Here is a 16,809-nt window from a genome sequence, read left to right on the forward strand (position 1 = left end):
CACACTGATGATTGAAATCGGCCAGTTCTCCCTAGACTGGCTTTTGTGGGTAATTGGCAGGTGAAGCACTAAAAATATCAGAAATTTAGCAGACCATATCTCAATCTACTGGCCAGTAAAAGCCTAAGTGGTTCATCTCTTGGTCTCCCAGTTAGAGACTTTGTCAAAGTTGGCAGTTTTAGTCGTATATAACTTAGAGGGTCAGAAAAGCAACTGCAGACATACCTAAACTTGTTCAATGGGAGAAGAAAAGAAACAAATTACATCCAAAACAAAACAAACCGTACCAAGAGAAGCTGCTACCATGATCCAACATTACAAAAATGTAAAAACACAACAAATAATTAATCCTGCTAAAACACAGCAACACCAGAACCTGTCTTTTCTGCTTTACTCATTCAGCTCATTATTACACATGGAAAACAAGGACCTATGTATGTTTCTGACCTGTGAGAGCATCAAATGCCTTGCACCTAAACAAACAACACATGGAAGTTTGAGATTAACAGTAAACAGGTAATACAAATTTGACAGGAAATCTAAAAACATGCTTAGATCAAATTAACATGCTGGATATTCTGTCAGCTGTTCAAGTGAGATTGGTCAGCCACTGATGGCTCCCCAACAAAATAATCAAGTAAAACAATAAAAATAGCATTCAGAGGAAGTGAAATCAAAGACATGAATATGAATAAACATGGTTTTTGCTTTCATAAACCAGGCCTCATGCTCTGTATGCTGGAAGAAATTGGATGCATTATGCAGAACCACAAACATGTCAGTAAAATGCAGACCTGTCATGCTTTTACTCAGCTGCAACGCTTATCTTTTCCGATTACCAGAACTGTGAATCTCTAAGGATGCAGCAGCACAAGTCTGAGATGGACTCTGAAATAATGAAAGTGGGTATCCCTGTAGATGCTCCTCTTCCTCACTCCGTAACCAGCGCTGATACAGAGTGAGAAGTATATTGATGTTTTGTTTTGCTTTCCTACCAGAGCATATCTTCTGCAAACAAATGAGTCTGTGAGAGGAGATACTCCTGTCTCACAGATGAAAACCCAAAGTGATCAATGAGGATTTCCACGGGCAATAAAGCTGACCATCACACAGTTACATAAAATATACTTCACATATGAAATGGGCTGCAGCTAAGCCATGCTGATAAGGTCTTACTGGTAAAGACCTGCATGGGAAACGATCACCTTGGAAAATATTTTCTCGCTACAAGAAAAACCACAGCCATCCACAAAGAAATTCAGCTTAGTGTGATCTTTAAAAGTGATGTGGTAGCTTGATTGTGAAACGGCCAGTTTGTTAAAGCCTTTCCTAGGTTATGATTGCTTAAATGCTTTTCCAAGGTAGACTGAACCTTTAGAAAAGATTCATTGACGGTTTTGAAATGAAAACAGCAGAGAAATTCCTTCATCTTTGTAACACATTTTAAAAAAGGACAAATGATGCAGGAAAAGGCAAGTTGTTCAATGAAAGATGAGCTGTGGAGGGAGAAGATTTTTGGAAAATTAAACGTTCATTGCTGAAGAAAAATGAGATCTGCTTTTATGGGCACAATTATTAGACCCTTGATAAAATTGTTAGGACAGCAGACCGACATGTCATTCTTCAAATGGGAGATTAAAGCTGTGACTTTTATTGATTTTCAGTTGAATGCTTTAAGAACACTATGGCCTGCATTGGTATGTCAATGAGTCTTTGGTCATAATCTGATATCCTAGTTATTTCATTCTGCTAGTGAAGGGTACAAAGACTTATAGAGGACTGATGATTTATAAGAGAATCTCAGTAATGTCTGCCATCAAAATACCGACCCAGGACTCAGGCTAAAATCTAATCCCATTGCTATTTGTCTTTTGGGGAACTGATAGTGGGTTTAGAGACTGTGTGCTGACCAACACATACCACAGCTTACAATGTGTAATACTATTTTTCAATATAAAAGCATGATGCATATGATTGTAATCCTTTAACAACTATTAGTTTAGAGACCTTTGAGTTTAATTTAACCGAGTACTCCACACCTGAAAGAAAATTTCATTATAGTAGATCATTATCAGACGATGCTGTAACAACCTTTAAAGAATCTGTTCCACTTTTAATTTCCTCATTATCACAGAAAAACACAGCGGAGGGCAATAATTCTGTTTCTTCCCCTTCACAAATTGATTGTCTTGTTCATAGTATTACTTCATCATTGCGTGATGCATTAGACAATGCAGCCCCCTTGAAAAAGAAGGTAATCATTCATAGGAGGCTAGCTCCTTGGTTTAATTCAGAGCTGCGTACTTTAAAGCACAATGTTAGAAAATTGGAGAGAAAATGGCGCTCTACACACCTAGAGGATTCCTACTTAATCTGGAAAAATAGCCTACTGTTGTATAAAAAGACACTTCTCCAAGTTAGAACAGCTTATTTCTCATCATTCATAGAAGAGAACAAGAATAATCCTAGGTTTCTCTTTAGAACAGTTGCTAAACTTACACAGAGTCATAGCTCTGTTGAGCCATCCGTTCCCTTAGCTCTCAGTAGTCATGACTTTATGGGATTCTTCTTAAATAAAATTGATTCTATTAAAAATAAAATCTTTGACATACTCCCGAAGATGATTACTTAATCCTCAGCAAGTGAGAACACATTGGAAATAACTGCAGAACCTGATTTGTGTTTGGACTGTTTTGATCCTGTGAAGCTTCCTGAGTTATCAGAAATATTAGCTTAATCTAAACCATCAACTTGTATGTTAGACCCAATCCCAACCAAATTATTTAAGGAAGTGTTCCCTCTGATTACCAGCCCCATTTTAGATATAATTAATCTATCTTTAGTAAATGGATCAGAACCACAGGCTTTTAAGGTAGCTGTAATTAAACCTTTACTTAAGAAACCTTCGCTTGATCGAGAGGACTTAATAAATCACAGACCTATATCCAATCTTCCATTCTTATCTAAAATTCTTGAGAAAATTGTTGCTAATCAAATGTGTGAACATTTATACAGCAATGACCTGTTTGAAGAGTTTCAGTCAGGTTTCAGAGCTCATCATAGCACTGAAACAGCTCTGCTGAAAGTCACTAATGATATTCTTATGGCCTCAGATAATGGACTTGTGTCTGTTCTGGTTCTGTTAGATCTCAGTGCTGCATTTGATACAGTCGACCATAATATTCTCTTAGAAAGGCTGGAATATGCTGTAGGGATCAGGGGAACAGCGCTAGGCTGGTTTAAATATTATCTGTCTGACAGATTCCAGTTTGTTCGTGTAAATGATAAATCATCTTTAAACTCCAGGGTTAATTGTGGAGTACCACAGGGCTCAGTACTTGGGCCAATTTCCTTTACTATATATATTCTTCCAATAGGTAAAATTATCAGGCAGCATAGGATAAATTTTCACTGTTACGCTGATGATATTCAGCTTTACTTATCCATAAATCCTGATGAACCCAACCAGTTAGATAGACTACAAGCATGTCTTGAAGATATAAAAACTTGGATGACTTAAAATTTTTTGCTTCTAAATTCAGACAAGACTGAAGTTGTCGTCTTTGGACCGGAGTCTTTAAAAAAGAAACTGCTCAGTCAGTCACTTAACCTGGATGGCATTAAATTGACCTCTGATAATAAAGTAAAAAACCTTGGTGTTATTTTTGACCAGGACATGTCATTTAAATCCCATATTAAACAGGTTTCTAGGATTTCCTTCTTTCACCTCCGGAACATTGCCAAAATTAGAAATATCCTGTCCAGGAGTGGCGCTGAAAACTAGTTCATGCATTTGTTACTTCAATGCTGGACTATTGTAATTCTTTACTATCAGGATGTCCACAAAATGGAGTTAAAAGCCTTCAGCTGATTCAAAATGCTGCAGCAAGAGTTCTGATGAAAATTAAAAAGAGAGGTCATATTTCTCCTATTTTAGCTTCCCTTCATTGGCTCCCTGTTAAATCCAGAATAGAATTTAAAATTCTCCTCCTCACATATAAAGCCCTTAATGATCTAGCTCCATCATACATCAGAGATCTGATTGTTTCATATGTTCCTAACAGAGCACTTTGTTCTCAGACTGCAGGTTTACTGGTGGTTCCTAGAGTCTCTAGAAGTAGAATGGGAAGCAGATCCTTTAGTTATCAGGCTCTTCTCCTGTGGAACCAGCTCCCAGTTTTAGTCCGTGAGGCAGACACCCTGTCTACTTTTAAGGCTAGGCTTAAAACTTTCCTTTTTGATAAAGCTTATAGTTAGAGTGGCTTAGTTTATCAGGGAGTCTTCCTCCCTCCCTGTTGATTGGAGTAAGGGTTGAGGTGCAAATACACCCTCCATTTCTGCTACCTGTATGACCCCCTCTCTTTTCCAATGGTTATAATCAGTCTGACAGAGGGAGATATCCGAATCCTTGTGGTTTTTGGTATAACAATGACCATCAGTGGGACCCTTTGTGGGGTTCCTTGAGACGACATTGTTGTAAATAAGCGCCGTTTAACTAAATAATCTGAACTGAAACTATTGGTGTAGTTATGCTGCTATAGGCTTAGGCTGCTGGATGACATAATGACCACTTTCACTCTCTTTGCTACATTCTCACACTACTCTCCAATTTTGCATTATTTGCTGTTATTGCAGCTTTTAACCTTGTTCTCTCTTTTCTCTTCCTAGAAGCTACACCTGGCCTGGCTCTGTGTCTACCTGTGACACCTTTCTGGAAAGGGAAATCGTCCAAGCTTCTGCTGGCAACAACTTAATGCTCACCTTCTACCGATGATCCACATGGCCCTGTCTTTTAGTGTTTAACCCTTTCTCTCTCCTAGACATGGCTACTGACTGAGTTTTTACTGTGACTAACTCTATGTGCTCTCTTTCAGACTCTAACCTTGAAAACTGGCTCAGTTTATCTGTTCTTTCTTTCTAGGTGAAATAACTAAAGGAGCTACATCCATTAACATTTACTTTTCTTTCCCATAGAAAGTACTCCTGGATCAGTGCTTCTTTGTTCTCTTTGTGTCTCTGCTCTGTTCTCTGAAACCCCCAGTCGGTCGTGGCAGATGGCCGCTCACACTGAGCCTGGTTCTGGTTCTGCTGGAGGTTTCTTCCTGTTAAAAGGGAGTTTTTCCTCTCCACTGTCGCTACATGCATGCTCAGTATGAGGGATTGCTGCAAAGTCAACGCCAGTGACTGTCCACTGTCTCTACATGCTCATCCGGGAGGAGGGAATGCTGCAAGTCACTGACTGGATGCAATCTGCTGGGTTTCCTTAGACAGAAAAACGTTTTATCCAATTTGAATAAATAACTGAATCTGACTGCACTGTTCAATGGTTAGGACTAATTGGAATGTACAGGGGTTGGACAATGAAACTGAAACACCTGGTTTTAGACCATAATAATTTATTAGTATGGTGTAGGGCCTACTTTTGCGGCCAATACAGCGTCAATTCGTCTTGGGAATGACATATACAAGTCCTGCACAGTGGTCAGAGGGATTTTAAGCCATTCTTCTTGCAGGATAGTGGCCAGGTCACTACGTGATACTGGTGGAGGAAAACATTTCCTGACTCGCTCCTCCAAAACACCTCAAAGTGGCTCAATAATATTTAGATCTGGTGACTGTGCAGGCCATGGGAGATGTTCAACTTCACTTCCATGTTCATCAAACCAATCTTTCACCAGTCTTGCTGTGTGTATTGGTGCATTGTCATCCTGATACACGGCACCGCCTTCAGGATACAATGTTTGAACCATTGGATGCACATGGTCCTCAAGAATGGTTCGGTAGTCCTTGGCAGTGACGCGCCCATCTAGCACATGTATTGGGCCAAGGGAATGCCATGGTATGGCAGCCCAAACCATCACCGATCCACCCCCATGCTTCACTCTGGGCATGCAACAGTCTGGGTGGTACTCTTCTTTGGGGCTTCTCCACACCGTAACTCTCCCGGATGTGGGGAAAACAGTAAAGGTGGACTCATCAGAGAACAATACATGTTTCACATTGTCCACAGCCCAAGATTTGCGGTCCTTGCACCATTGAAACTGACGTTTGGCATTGGCATGAGTGACCAGAGGTTTGGCTATAGCAGCCTGGCCGTGTATATTGACCCTGTGGAGCTCCTGACGGACAGTTCTGGTGGAAACAGGAGAGTTGAGGTGCACATTTAATTCTGCCGTGATTTGGGCAGCCGTGGTTTTATGTTTTTTGGATACAATCCGGGTTAGCACCCGAACATCCCTTTCAGACAGCTTCCTCTTGCATCCACAGTTAATCCTGTTGGATGTGGTTCGTCCTTCTTGGTGGTATGCTGACATTACCCTGGATACCGTGGCTCTTGATACATCACAAAGACTTGCTGTCTTGGTCACAGATGTGCCAGCAAGACGTGCACCAACAATTTGTCCTCTTTTGAACTCTGGTATGTCACCCATAATGTTGTTTGCATTTCAATATTTTGCATAAAACTGTGCTCTTACCCTGCTAATTGAACCTTCACACTCTGCTCTTACTGGTGCAATGTGCAATCAATGAAGACTGGCTACCAGGCTGGTCCAATTTAGCCTATGAAACCTCCCACAGTAAATTGACAGGTGTTTCAGTTTCATTGTCCAACCCCTGTATGTACCTGTTGTGAAGTGCCTTGAGACAACATGTGTTGTGAATTGGCGCTATATAAATAAAACTGAATTGAATTGAATTATTAAGCACCCCTTGTTCCCTCTACAGTGCCCTGCAAAATATCTGTACCGCTTGAATTCTTCGCTTACATAGCAACACATTTCTGTATATTTTACTGAAATGTAATGCAATAGCCCAAGACAATGTGGCACATAACTGTGAGGTAGAGGGAACATGCAAACTGGTGTTCAACGGTGTTTAGAGACAAAAATGACAAGTATGTCATGAATTGAACCTATTCACTCGAATACCCCCCAATAAAATATAGTGCATTTAGTTGTGTAATAGGTTAAGAGTCCACTTGTGTGTGATTTAATCTCAGTCTGACTGCAGTTGTTCTGTTTCTGGCCTCAAAGGTTTGTTTGAGATCATTATAGAACAAACAGTACCATGAAGACCAAGTACCACAGTAGACAGGTCAGGGAGAAATTAGTGGAGACGTTTAAAGCAGGGTTAGGTTGTAAAACACATTTGAACATCTCACAGAGCTTTGTTCAATCCATCATCTGAACATGGAGAGAGGATGGACCAACTGCAGACATGAACGTCCACCTAGACTAAGAAGCTGGTCAAGCAGAACATTAATAAGACCTTTGGAGGAGCTGTAGAGATCCATAGCTGAGGAGGGACAATCATTTGACAGGAAGACTGTAAGTTTGAAAAAGTTTCATTTGTGGAAGGGTGGTAAGAAGAAAGCTGTTAGAGACTGAGAGTGAGACTGGGCAGAGGTTCTTCTTCCAGCAGGACAACAACCCTGAACATACAGGCAGAGCTGTTATGTTAAGGTTATGTTATTGAATGGCCCAGTCAAAGTCCAAATTTTAATCCAGTAGAGAATCTGTGGCAAAAACTGAAGATAATGTACATAGATCCTCCATCCAGTCTGACTCAGGAGATGCTATTTTTCGAAAGAAAGGACAAAACGTTTAATGTCCAAAGCAGCTACAGATATACCCCTCAGACCTAGAACTGTAACTGCTTTTACAAAGTATAGAATCTGTGGCGCTTAACACTAAAACCAACATTTTCCTTCCATTTCACAATCATGCAAACATTTATGTTGCTCAGTAACATTTAATCCTAACGAAATGCATTCATGTTTGTAGTTGTAACGTAACAAAACTGGAGAAAGAGCCCCTTTAGGAATATAAACTTTAAGAGGTATGCATATTTTACAAGGGATTGCACATGCCTTCTAGGGATGTAACCAGTCAACTGGTCAGTGACTGAAAATGTCCAATAATCTCATAGATCAGGGTCTCAATCACAAAATTAAAAAAGGTAATTTTTTTCTTGTTCACAATGTTGGGACCCACAGCCATGGATTTCAACATTAAACTCTGGTACGGACTCTTCTGGAACTTTCAAAATAAATTGCATTTAACTGACTTCCAGCAACTGAGGAAAGGGGGGTAACAGCGGACTTCCCATGATGCCACTGTCTGAATAAGAGCAACCCTCTCCAACAAGCCGACATCTTCCACACGGCCTCTAGTGGGACCGATCAGGGGAGGCCCAGTGCGCTGATGTATCTTTGCTGGCAACAGACATAAACTCTTCAACTGGATCCAAGGAAGCCATACGATCATCGATCATATGCAAAGATAAGTACGAATGAAATACTGTCTGTCTGAAATTAAGGTGTAAGAGTTGCTTACTTTTTTCTCTGAGGCCTGTGAAGCAAATGGTCCCAGAGAAGTTCCCTACAGAGACGCGCGGTCTCTATGAAGCCGAGCGGAGGAAGACAACAGAGACCCCATCACCGTGCAGTGGCGTTGGCGGACAACGAGCCGTTCTTCATCCCCAGCTGGAGGTTAGTGGGAAGCTAACCCTTTTGTTCACAGAACGAACCCACCTTCTGATCGGGAGAAGCTGAGGTTAGCAGGAAGCTAGCGGGAAGCTAACCCTTTGTTCACTGTGGATACCTTCTTCAAACTACATCGTCTTTTGGACAACGTTTCCTCACCACGGTTCATGAGGTTAGGTGTTTTGAGCAGAGACAGATTTAGAATAAAATGATCTAAACGTTTTTCATTTTATGAAGTTTTGTTTGTGTTGAACTCAGCTATCTTGGTGCTAGCCGACTATCTGCAGGTCACGTGTTCAGGTTGTGTTCTTTGTGATTTTAAAGTTAAGACAAACTTTATTTAAGGGGTGATTTTAAACAGAAGATTGATCATAGCGTGCCATCCGCGCTTATGCATTTTAACCCTTTTATTAACGGTATTTTAAAGGTATGTGTTGATTCTGGTGCTAAGCTATTAGCTTCTTTTGTTAGCTCAAATGCTAACCGGTAAGAACACGTGCTTGCTACTAAAGAGTATTTAACAGAAATGTTGTTAGTTTTCAAGCTAGTAAATAATAGTCCCTGAACATCATTTACTAGATTTGATAACTAAGGTAAACATCATTAAGCCCCATTTCTCCAGAAAGATATGGCTCTTTTCCAAAATACTCTCTTAATAATATTTCTTCAAATATTATTTCAATAAATGAAGGCAGCTAATTAGACACTGTTGAGAAATGGTCATCCAGAAGGTTGGTTTTATTCAGCAAATCATTCTTTAAAACATTATTTTATTAAAATAATATTTTATTTGATCTTGCATTGTGATTTGTTGTCTAAACGTTTGCTGATTATTGTCTAAGTTAGTTCCAAGACTAACTTAACTTCACTTCCAGATTCTTCAAGATAATCCTTGGTTCTCAAACATAAACATTGCATGGTAATGTTGCATCACTCTTTTGGTCATAATTATCAATCATCTTTAATCAACTTGTTTATATTGTACATAGCCCATTAGTCTTCGTTATTCTTTAATTCTGATTGGTAGTTTAGTTGGATTGTTTTAGCAAAGTAAAGAGTTTGTTGATTGAAATATGTTTGACTTTGAGTTGACTTATTTTTGTTAATAACTTCTTGTATTTTAAGACATTGTATGAATTCATTCCATATATGTGCAGAGTTTTTGCTGTTCAATAATGTCAGAGCTCGTCTCACACCTTTCTATTTTGTCCTAATACCCTCGCCTTACTGGGCTGGTATTCACAGGACAACCTTTAACAGACCCAAATATTATTTGATAAAATATTAATATTAAATATGAAATAATCTCAGATTCATAATTCCAACAACAACCCTAACAAAACCTTTAAGTTTAAGTCAAATTGAAGATCTGGGATACTTTTCACCCCAGAGGATGGCATTATTTTTGCAACTGATTTGCTTTACAGAAAAGCGTCCCCTCCAATGGGAAAGGTGGACCCAGAAGCTGAAGGCAAAATGCTTCCTCTCACTGCAGGGATCTGGGGTTTCATCTAATGAGTGACTAAATAGATGAAGCTCATCAGTAACAGAGAGGTTTTTCTTATAAAACCAAGCAAAGCATTACAGAATATTGTATATGAGAATAAGAACCTCGACTCTGCTTTGTGTATTAAGCACAGCTAATTAGGCTGGGGAGTTTAGAGCTGTCAAAAGGAACTTACACAGCTTATTTAGGCAGTTTAACCAAACTATTGTGGAGCCTCTGTCTAGGAACACCATATTTTACTTTGAATCACTTTTCAAAGGCCTTAGTACAGGCTTTAAAAACTGAAGGAGTGAATCACTGATTGTTTTTGACTTAACATGCAAGTATATCCAGATAGAGCGACATGTTAACAGGTTTTGGGGATAATAAATGGTCAATAAAGCATGTAGGGAGATAAGTAGCACAAATGACTGTTACACTCTCTGTTGGTGGAAAACTGTCAGAACAGTCAGCTCAGTGCCCCTCGCTTTCTAAGTGTATTATTAGCTGTAGTCTGGATCCCTCATGCTGAGTATTGTTCACTTTATAATTGTCAACAATGTGCGACATAAGAACTGCAGCATGGAGCAGCAGAAGAAGGTTACAAAGTCTTATAGCTGAACATCTGATAGCATGAGACTCACCAGGTTAAAAGGATGTTATCAGGATGCAGTGTTCTATGGAAGCCCACAATACAATTGTTTTCAGCCCAAAAGATAATTTCGTCTATATATATTTTATTGATGGCCCGCCAAATGGTTACATAGCGCACACACCAGTCACAACAAATCCTACAGCACACCGCAACAGCTACTTGTAGCTCTATGCATTGGTGACACAGGCTGCCCTTGCGAGAAATTCAGATACAAGGAAACTTGTGTTGCCTAAAATTGATGAACCAAGCAGCCGCGTTGTGTAAGAAAGTGCACTTTCTGCTGATTAACCGAACATGCCGCACAATGGCGGGGTGCATCACTGTTTATGAAAATAAATAAGACAGCACCTGGAAACATCCAGATGAAGCCTGTTAAACTGCAGTGTGACAGCGCAGTTGAGACACAGTGTGAATCTGTGGGTCCTGCAAAGCTTTCCCACCTAATTCCTGCCGTACCTGTATGAACCACAATATGATGCATAGAAGCCAAATTATTGTTGCACAACTACAAAGTATTTTAAGTTCCCATAGCTCAAAATATGACATGCACCTCTTACAAAGAAATGATGCCAACCGTGGCATAAAGAGCAGAGAAAACCAAGAGTGAAAAAAACATTTTTCATTTTCTTTCCACTTCACAATAATGCACGGCTTTGTGTTGGTCTGTCACATAAAATCCCAATAAAATACATTAATGTTTGTGGTAATGTAATAAAATGAGAAGAGCTCAAAGGGGTATGAATACTTTTTAAGGAACTGTGTGCTGGATGCTTCTACCACCACCACAAAGTGTTAGTATTGTTTCATTGTTTTACATTTATTAGTTTCAGATGACACTATACATACGTTTAAGTTATTTTATTTAGACAGATATTTTCTAATGGGTGCACACTTTAAGATTTGTCTGAATGGTTTACTTGTTTTTTTATCTTTGAGGTTCTGCAAATGCAGACCAGCTGGAGGTGGAAGCCAGGAAGATACCATTATTCCAAAAGACTGAGGGGGGGACTTAACATCTTAACTTGTTAAAGTTGTTAGTTATTTTGTCACTGTAGTATTCACTTATTTGTGTTAAGTTAAAGATTAATTTGTGTGATTTATGTTTGTTATTTAGTTTGTATGTATTTTTCTCATTTGTTGTTATGTTGTGCCTTCCCCATTTGAGTCTAGGTTATTCCACCCCTATTTAAGTAGTCTTTGTTTTTTGGTCTGGAGGTCAGTTTTGTTTGAGTTTTGTTGCTGTTCAATTGACCTCAGCTGGGTTGGGCCCAAACTCATGTCATTTATTATCTGAGTTATTTTTGTATTGAAGTTTACTTTTTGTTAACTATTTTTGACAGTATTAAATTGAAGTTTTTCCAATTTTTGAACACCTTTTGTCCTTGCTTAAGTCTGGTCCACCACAAACTGTAAACCAGGTGTCTGGGCCAACATCTGAACCGTATGTCACTTAATCATTTAGGAAGACCAAATCAACTCTAACTGCCTGTTAGAGCCAAGAATGTATACTGCCACACAGCACAACATGTTCAGGAATAGTTTAGATAACTCGGTTAACTTGATCTCCAAATTGTTGAGCCATTAACACAATGGCTCCAGCATGAAACATTCATAAAGGATCCAGTTTTAATGTCTTTGATATCACCAAACTCCTTCATAGGCTGGGGACAAAAACAATTCTTGACCAGCAGCAAAATGGCTTCTGAAGATGGACTCATTAAAGGGTGTAATGAACTAGCTTGTTTTTTTTATTTTGTGTATGCTTGTATGATCTCTCAGACTAAATGCTGTGTGCACTCAAGTATGGCAACATAGGGCTGAATCTAATATATGCAAGAATTCATGCCTGTAATTGTAAAACAGAATGATTATAAAAAATGCTCTAAAACAGAGAGGACATTTTCCGTTTAAACCTAACAAATAAATCATAAATCATACATACTGATTAATGTAGCTGAGAATTAATGTCAGCTTTCTGAAATAGACCAAATAATGTTTTTACACGAGAAAAATAGAAATGTCATGTTGTGGAGACCAAGAGCAGGACCTGAGAGTGGTGGTGAGTCACCTCTTGGGGAGCTGTCACCAAGCATCAGTGTATTCACCTCTCTTGCTCCTGGGAAGAGGTCCCTATGCCCCATCCCCGCCTTCATGCTTCGCTTCTTCCAACCCAAGAAAAGGACAGCATTCTATGTTCTGCCAGTCTGTCCTCTCAGAAGGGGACATGGAGGAAAATATGGCCAACTCCATCTGTCCTACTTTGCATATGAACTGTGCTTAAGGTGGAGAGTGCAACCAGGGCAAAAGCGCTCAAAATGTGGGCATAGTGAAGATCTAAATCATGATGAGTAAACACTGGGTTTGAAACATAAGGGCATTAATGGGCTGACCCTAAACATGGTGATGTTTCATTTGCTAAAATGATGACCGGATGAAGCAGTGATGGAGATTTTTCTCACCACACTCCACTGGTGAGAGCACACACAGCTCTGTTAATAATTACTCTAATTCAGTATGAATGAATTAGACCGTTCAGTGAATGCTGTGATGACCCCATAATAAACTTCTCAGATTAGACTCTTTATCTAGCTTCAGTCTGCCCACTCCAAGCTCTATTCGGACTCACTCTTTTGTGTTTCATGGCTTTCCACAAACCTCATTACTGAGCCTCCGTGGGTTACCAAAAGAAAATGAGAGATTTGTACAGAAATAATATCTGCTGACGAGTAATGGAAATGACACAGAATAAGTTAGAGGTGGGGTTTGGATTACTTTCTGTCTTTTGTTTGATGCAAAAATAATTTATTTTTACATTAGCAAGAGCAAGAGCATGAAAATGGATATATATATATATATATATAATTTAATGAAAATGCATCAATATTAATCACTGTACACTTTAAGATTTTCTAAAACATATTTAAACTGAATAAATTAAAACAGAAGTTTTAACTTTATTTTAAGAAGGCGAACTTGCATAACAACAGCTAATGCATAAAAAATGAATTGGATTGGGCAAAGGTTAATAAATGTGTTTTCAGGGCAAATCCTTTGTGCTTAGCATACATTATTTAAATACCTCACATTTAGTAGAATTTATGCCACTCCCCAGACCAACCTTCAAACTGATCAGCATTTTACCTCAACATGAACGCTGTCTTAAAAAATCACTACTGCTAGAAGTTTTCCTCTTTTTGTGATGTTACAACCACAAACCTCAAATTATATCATTGGGTGTTTGTTTGAAAGACAAACGCAAAGTAGTGAATGCTTCTGAAGAGGAAAAGAAATGAAACATAGTCTCAAAATATTTCAGGGCGAGGAGAGCATTGATGAGAAAAGCAGCCTAATGCCCATGGTAACTCTGTAAGAGCTGCAAAGATCCACAGCTCAGGTGGCTGAATCTGTTGACATACAATTATTATCTGTGCACTTCTTAAGTTGGCCTTTAAGGAAGAGTGGCGAAAAGAAGGACAGTCTAAAGAGGTCCCATTGACAGTTTGTCACAAGCCATTCAGCAAACATGTGGAAGATGATGGTCTGGTTAAATGAGACCGAAATTGAACTGTTTGACACATGATGGAGATGGTGAAACATGGTGCTGAAAGCATCATGCTGTGGGGATGCTTTTCCCCCTTCCCGGGGGCAGGGAAGCTGGTCAAAGTGAATGGGAGGATGGATGGGATACTAAATACAGGACTATCCTGGAAGTGTATCCAAGGCGCTGAAGACCTGACCCATAGGTTCAACATCAACCCGAACAAGGACCCTAAACATACAACCAGTCCCACAGTGGAATGGTTTACATCAAAGCAAATTCAGAGGTTGAATGGCCCAACAATCCAATTGAGATTCTTAAAATTGTGGTTCTCTCAGATATTTAGCAAAAAGGAACAGCCCATCATCTCAATGGGCTGAACACAAATGTACTCCACACTTTTAGGTTTATAATTGTATATTTTAAAAAGCATATTGCATTTTCCTTTCTCTTCCCAATTATGCATCCCTTTTGTCTTAATTCATCACTTACAATCTCAATAAAATACATCAAAGTTTGTGGATTTTCTGCAGCAAAATGTGAAAAAATCAGGACAGGTAAACATTTTTGCCCTACGCTGCAGTTTTTACCAGAATGATATTTTATTTCTACTTTAGAATGTAGCTGTCAGGCGGTTTCTAAAACCATAATCAGAGAGATCCCTGTGTGTCCCAGATACAAAGAATTGGAGCTATGCTGAATTTCCTTGTTTTCCGTTCAAAACAAAACTTCAGGCTAATTTCTATTTTAGGACACATAACGCCCACACTGTTCTGAAAAAAAAAAAAACAACCAGATACACAACAGCAATGTAAGTTGTAATTGGAAATGGATGTTAAATAAACAGCAAGAACCAATTGCTTTGCTTGTTTGATAAGATTCAGCAAAATGAAAAACCAGTCCAAGGCTCAGCTGTGATAAGGAAGAGGATGCTTCTGAAATAATGCCTATTAGGGTTACACTGCCTGTCAGTCAGTTATCTTTGTATCATGGCAGTAAAGGAGCTTGACAACTGACTGCACCTCCCTCTTCAGGGAGAATTTCAGCACCAGTGGTGAGCACACCTCATGCACATCAAATAAGAGTCAGGCTCAGATTGGATGAGACGTAACAAGAGCGCTGCAACAACTCGCTTTAATGAATATCTGGGTTTTACTCTGAAAACAACAATAAAACCATCTGGCTCAATACATTTGCTGATGGTTTCAATTCCTACACACTACACAGAAAGCCGCTCCAATGAAAAATAACAATGACGTTTTTTTAAGCACTACTTGTCAGATTAAACCTTATCTGGAAAGCTGCAATATGCCAATTTCAGAAGCAAGTTATGACGCGACAGTAGTCTGTGACGGTTTAGCTTAATAAATCAATGCATGCAGTAATGTTTAAGGTATAAACATGAATCCCATTTGTCATCGCTAACATTGTGGAGCACTGCTGGACCTGTGTCCTGAGCTCATTACGATTCAGGGAGTGAATACACGAGTCCCTGACCTAAATTTTAAATGGCATGTTAAAATATACATATTCAAAGTCATTCTGTTCATTATTTGTTTCTACGTATCTCTCCACTCCATCTGTTTGTCTGTCTCTCTGGTGTTGGACGTGGTTCCTGATTTTCCCTGGGTCTGTAAAGATTGTTTAGAGATGAGAAGAAGCCAGCGGGTGCCATGTGGGATGCTTGAGTGGCTTTATGGTGGGAAAAGACGTAGGCCCTACTGAATCAACTACCCTGGGAAAACTGCTCTTGCTGTTGGTTGTTGACCTCAGTTTACAGTTAATGGTTTCAGGTGAATTTAGGTGAAGGACCCAAGGGAATAAAAATAATCTCTAATGGACTTTATGAAGTTAAATTAGAATTAAAATTGGAAGAAGCTTCTTCAGTGCTACTTGAAAAAATAAATGTGTCAAAAATAATAGTGCAATTTGAACACAGTCTGGAATCACTGTATATAAAAATATTCTCATGTACAGTATAAAAAGAGACTTTTTTCTTAGACTATCCATTTCTTGTTTAAGGTCAGTTTGACCTTTAGTTGAATTAGTTCTGCTTGCTAATGGCCAATGGAGTCGGATAATTTTTTTATTTTCGTTCCAAATCAAAGGTTTACACACATTTACTCAGTGTTAGGAAGAATTGTATTTTAAACTATATGATTTGGCTGAAATGTTTTAGGTTTCCTTCCAGAAGCTTCTTACAAACGTTTGCTGGAATTATGGACAATTTCCCCTGACCCTCCAAATAAAACGATGGTCATATTATTCAAACACGTATATTTTAGTTTTATCAGACCACATGACCTATCTCCACAAAACCAAAGTATGTTTCCCTAAGTGCATTAAGAAAAAGTTACTGGCTTTTTGTTGTGCTTTTGGAATAATGGCTTCTTCATTTCTGAGTGGCCCTTCAGCCCATGTTGGCACAGGACTTATTTTACTGTTGATAATGACTCTCTTAGCAGCTTCAGCAGCATCTTCACAAGGTCTTTAGCTTTTGGTCTGGGGTTGATTCATACATACCCAACCTGTTGAACTCTGGAACACAGAACCCATCTTCTTCCTGAACCATATGATGGCTGGACATTCCTATGCTGTTTATACTTATTTTAACAGATCACATCTTCAGAAATCTGGAAAATGGA

The 16,809-nt window shown here is 39.0% G+C and overlaps 1 protein-coding gene across 4 annotated transcripts in view; it reads right to left on the reverse strand.

The window, feature by feature from the left end:
- Positions 1 to 16,809, reverse strand: part of tspan9a (tetraspanin 9a) — a 310,877-nt gene that overhangs the window by 124,167 nt on the left and 169,901 nt on the right. The window lies entirely within an intron of this gene.

This window comes from Girardinichthys multiradiatus, chromosome 2, assembly GCF_021462225.1.
Source record: "Girardinichthys multiradiatus isolate DD_20200921_A chromosome 2, DD_fGirMul_XY1, whole genome shotgun sequence".
In the NCBI taxonomy this organism is placed as follows: domain Eukaryota; kingdom Metazoa; phylum Chordata; class Actinopteri; order Cyprinodontiformes; family Goodeidae; genus Girardinichthys; species Girardinichthys multiradiatus.